The following is a 6,000-nucleotide window of genomic DNA, read 5'->3' as shown; positions in this document are numbered from 1 at the left end:
GCAGATTCGGTGAGTTTAGTATATATTGTGTTGAACTCATTATTCACTTTCAATCATCGAGTAACTAATGTTTAGGTCCGATTTGGGTTTAGTTTGTAAGAGATTCGCATTCGGTTCGCGGTCAGACGGCTCGGTTCGACGCTCGGGTCAGCTACGGTCAATGAAGTCAGCCGGTTATCCCGGGTCAACTCAGTCAGCAGTTTCAGTGACGGGTTCGGCTCGACTCAGTCCAACTCAGCTCAACTCGGTGTATTTCGGTTCGACTCGGTCGACTCGGTCGGACTGATTCAACTCGGTCAAATTCAGCCGGTCAACTCAGTTGACTCGGTCAACCCAGTTGACTCGGTAACCCAGTCAACTTCTTTTAGACGTTCGACACGAAGAATGGTAAAGTTTAACGGCGAATCAATTTAAATTATACAGTTTTATTAATTTCGTGCAACGAGCTTGAACCGATTCGAATTAGTGTTTGAGTTTACATTTTTGTCGTTCTTACAAAAATTATACATTGATAATTGAATAATTGATTGAATTTTTAATAAAATAACGTCAACATGCGTTGTCGGGGGCGTTCAAAAATAGAGGAAACTCTGCCCGTTTTTCGAGAAAAATTCGTAATATACAACGCATTTTATTATAAAGCAACTATCGGATTCGAATAATCTTTTAGAAAAATAAATACGAACATATAACATCTTTTGACGATACTTTACAACTCGCTAAAAACGACGATTCGATGTTATTCACAACTAATAAATATAGTTATTATATTTATTTTAAAACCTTGAATATTTGACGAAACTTTTATAAGATCAATGAAATTATTTATATTGTTTCAAATGACGAATATTACGACTCCGTTTCATAAAAATGAATATAGTGTATATTTATTTTAACAATCAACGACACGACGATTCTGTTACTAAAATAAATATAGTTTATATATTTATTCGAAATAACGAACGATACGAATTCGTTTTATAAAAATAAATATAGTTTTACATATTTATTTCAAATGTCGAAAAACATGAATTCGTTTTTAAAGTAAATATATTTTATATATTTATTTCAAACTTCCAACGACGATCCTCTTACTAAAATAAATGTCGTTTATATATTTATTTGAAACATTGAACGACAAGTATTCGTTCTATAAAAATAAATATAGCTTATATATATTTATTCTAAAGTTCGCACATCACGGATCCTTTTATAAAATAGATATAGATTATCTATTTATTTCAGACTTCAAATAAAAGATTCTTTTACTAAATAATATAACTCTTTATATTTATTTTAAACGCCTAAACGGCTTCTACATATATTTCGACAAATGTCATACGCGATACATAATACAAGTCTGTTATATGTAATTTTCATTTAAATATTCTTTTTAATACACGTACGACTTCGCAAGACATTTAACGCAATGATAACGATATAATTATATGTTTTTATATAAATATTTGTTAAATATTTATATGCTATAAATCTCTCGAGAACTAAGTCTTTCCAAGACTTAATTAAATGATTACCGACAATAATCGAACTAAACAAGTATAATTTCTACGCTTCTTTTAAATTAACAACTTTCTGTCAAATCGTTCGATTAGCGATTCAGTAGAGCTCGGTAACACGTAGATTTGTTACCGACTTAATTAGAAACTTATAAGATATTCCGTGTAAGGAATATTGTAGAATGCACGCTAGCGAGTCACGTCTTGGAAACGATATCATCAAAGTCGTACATAGCTAGCTTTGCACAGGAATATTCAGGTGAGTTCATAACCCCACCTTTTTACTGTTTTACATTTTTGTAAATGTTTTCGGGGTGGAAAGACATGCACGATTTTCAGAAACATACAAAGTTTTCGATAAACAAAGACTGTATATTTTTAGATAAAACACATTTTGCAAGAACATACAAAGTTTTGAACAAACGCAAAACTCGTATTTCTAAATCATATTACGAATGGATTTCGGGGAATTCAAATGATTTACGAAAGGTTTATACTAAACATACCGGTTTTTACAAAACAAATGCGTATTTTCGAAATGTGAGTGATTTTCATAACTAGGGAGTTGGCCTTAGAGGCTGGGAGGTTCAGCCTTAGAGGCTGGGGAGGTTCAGACTTAGAGGCTGGGGAGGTTCAGCCTTAGAGGCTGAGGTAAAATGCATGTTACAATTATTTAGGACATTTTTATACATGGTATGGTTAGCTTAAGGAGGGTTGGGACGTTCAGATCATGTGAGTGGTGGGTACAACACTTAAAGCCATTAATCCTCGTTGTTAGGATCGAGGGACACACGAGTGATAGATCTATTTGGGTGTAGCGAGCCCACACCCGTGAGGTCAAGGTGACCCATAGAGGTGACTGTGTCTTACAACCGAGGCCCGGTACAAATTTGCTAGGTTTGAGTTTTCCTGCATCACTTCACATATACCAGTGGCTTTGCAACCCAGTGGTGATCTCTTTTTCCTTACTGCTACATACCAGGGATTTTTATCATACAAACTTACAAAATGCTTGATTTATACAAAATAAGAACCATGTTTTATACAAATTCAAAGTATAGGATTATACGGGCATAGAGTCAAAGTCAGGGTGGGCATTGACGGTTATACATACTTTACAAATACATGGTTTTACGAACATGGATCGTTACAAATACAAAGTTTTCATATAACTGGGCAAGAAAATGATTTTTGATTCGTTTTCTCAATATTATTTCATAAACCGGTTATTCCAAAGATTTATTTCAAATCTTTTACAAACAAACTATGAACTCGCTCAACTTTATGTTGATTTTTCGCATGTTTCTTTCTCAGGTTGCACTTCAAAGTTAAGGCACGGTTGGAAGAGGAGAACCAAGTGGAGTCGAGTACTTAGTGGGCGTTCAATTTCCAAAAGTCTTAGCTTATTTGCTTCCGCTGTGCAATGAAGATACCAGTCCAGTCACGCCAATGCTATGATATTTCGGGGTGTGACAGATTGGTATCAGAGCTATAGGTTACAACGAATTAGGTTTCTGTAGGAATACCTAGGCTCTAACCTCACTTTTCTCTGGGACTTAGACTATTAAGACGTTGAATACATACAGAACGCCCAGTACTCGAATATGGTCTCCAACCGTTGCCGAAAACAAACAGTCAAAATTTTGTTTTCAAACATACACTATTGTGGTGTTTCATACACGGCGCATAAAACAATTACATACAGTACACAACACTCCGAGAGTTTAGGAAACATGCATTTAAGACCTTTGGAAACTTATGTCGAAGTTCATTAAAGGTCATCACGTAGGAACCATGAATATTAAATTCGGGCACACACTGTTATCCATATTGTCTATGATATTTTAACTTCCCGAGCAGGCAGCCTACGCATAACGAAACGCTAGTGCACGAGAATACACGAAACTCAAATTTTACGTCAACGGATACCGGAGTACATCACGTCCTACGCGAAACATAACGCTAGTGCACAGGTATACGTGAAACTTAAGCTATATGTCAACGGAGGTTGAAGTACAATACATACGACTTTCAAGGCGAGGCCTTTGAAAAGACACGATGGCAAAATTCAACGACGACGCTAGATTCCTGTCAGCAGGAGAACCAACAATCAGGAAACGGCAACTTGTCACGCGATCCTGCAACGACACGAAACACGCCAAGGAGAAGACGTATGTCTCAGCAATCCCCCTAACTCATAACGATGAATACGCTATGTTCGACATTCCATGGTAACGTCACCTAACAACCGGTCATCACACACAACCCCAGGTAAAGTCCTCAAATTTCTTTTATTGAAATTTCGACTTTTGCATTTACTGAATAGATTTTTGTATCTCTACTCCTCTTAATGGTCATTGTATCACGATCGTTTCTATCATTTTAGCAAATTCTCAATTGCTTCATTTCTTGAAAATTTATATGCCACGAATGCATCGTTTGTTACGCATGTGGCTTCGTTTCGAATAAGCGTTTCATCAAAGTTCAAATATTATTTCGCTAAATCTAATTATTGATTTGTGATTCGAATGACTCGCATTATTGTAATTGTTGGCTCCTCTGTTATCAAGTCAACACATTTTTCTTGAAATCTCTTTTCTTTTCAAGATACATACATGTTTTTTCGTTGTGACCATGCCGAAAGTTTTCCTGTCGATACATGTATTTATTTTCGGCTTGCGCCGAAGTCAAATTCAATTGTTTGAACTTGTCCATTACACACGTTCAATTCAAGACACTATATGATGTATTGAAAGCATCATATTCGGATTCGTTTTAACAAGCGTTTCATTGTTCTGAGTCGTAGTAGATTTGTTTGATCTACGCCTCCATTAAGTTGTTTGTTGATTTCGACACCTTGTGGTGGTGTTTTCATTGAATTGAAGCTTGCGCTAATCTCGTTTACGCGTCCCACGCACGGATTTAATAGTTTATTTATTGAATTGCTTTAAACCCGCTTTTATTTATCATATTACAGCAATCTTAACGCAATCGTGAATTAAGACAATGGTACACAAATTCATTTTATATTTCGGTGTACCTCCTAACGGTTCTTTCACTATCGATTGAATGTTTTGCGATATCCATTGCTTCTTCATCTTCGTTCGAAAACATTATCTCTTTGATGTTTCATTTTCAATTGAAAATTCTATAATGTCATTTGAAACAAACTTTCAGATTCACTTTATTACGCTATCATTTGATTTCTAACACGGTGAATTTGTTCGATCACCGCTATATTTGAATTGTTTCATTCACTACGACACCTTGTGGCGTCGGTAGAACTTGCAGCTTGGGCTGATCATGATCGAGCGTTTCATACAAAACTATTTCGTTTGGGCTTGTTGATTCTAAGCTTCTCCAAGCGAATGTTATTGTTTCTAACATTCATTTGCATATTGTAAACATCCACTTGGAATTCTATTGGTTGAAATTCCTCTTCTATTGGACCCCTGTAACTTGGTCACATTGGTGACTATATCAGTATGTCTTGTTTCCTTTGACATTATTCGTAATTAGTGACGCATAACGTAACTCTAAGGAGTTAACGTAGTCTAAATTTCGAGGACGAAATTTTATTAACAGGGGAGAATGTGACAACCGGTGATTTACGGCCCTTAATTACGTGATTAACAGGTGATTAATGCAATAATAAATAATGTTTACGACGTAAATTAACTTAATTAGGTCTTTAGAGTGCCTAGGAACGTCTATCCAACTTTACAGTGCGCGAACAGTGATTTGCAGAGAAGTATGTCAAATGTTAAGCGGCAACGAACTGATACCATACAAAATACTGACAACGCCGACAAGTATGAACGTTACACGAAAATTTTATGCTCATGAAATTAATTTTGCGAATTTATCGCACTTCTGAACGACACAAAACACAGACGTGAATGAAGAACGCGGAAACAGTAACGCACCGACAAACAACGACGAAACGGACGCACTGGACTCGAATTTCGTCTTGATGTTAATATATTTTGATAATATTTACCTTTGTTTTTAATTTTTTATTATCCGTCGTTGAAAACGGATTGGAAAATAGATTAGAAACGACGAAACTATGCAGATTACGCGATTTTAACGAGACCGACAACATACGCAATTAATGATCAATACCGCCAGTAGTATATATATTTTTAGATCAATGATTACGTTTTACGACGTTACAAGTGTTCGGGTCGCAAAAACGGGTTTTGTAGGAGATGTCGGGCCATTATAAACTCGAGAATTAGGCTTGTGGGCCCTGGGCCCAAGCCCAAAACCTACAAGACCCAACCTGCCTTTATATAAAGATTTGATGCCTTATAATCCTCATTTTTGCAACAACAGACAACAACTCACACATATCCACACTTTACTCTCTCTCTCTCTCTCTCGTGAACCTTCACCAGCAAAAGGAACCGGCCGGATTTCCGGGACCGGCGACGGCGCCGCCGTAAGCGGCGGCCGTGGAGTCTTCTGGCGGCTCTTTCTT

Source organism: Helianthus annuus, chromosome 15 (assembly GCF_002127325.2).
Source record: "Helianthus annuus cultivar XRQ/B chromosome 15, HanXRQr2.0-SUNRISE, whole genome shotgun sequence".
NCBI lineage: Eukaryota > Viridiplantae > Streptophyta > Magnoliopsida > Asterales > Asteraceae > Helianthus > Helianthus annuus.
This window is presented reverse-complemented; position numbering follows the sequence as displayed.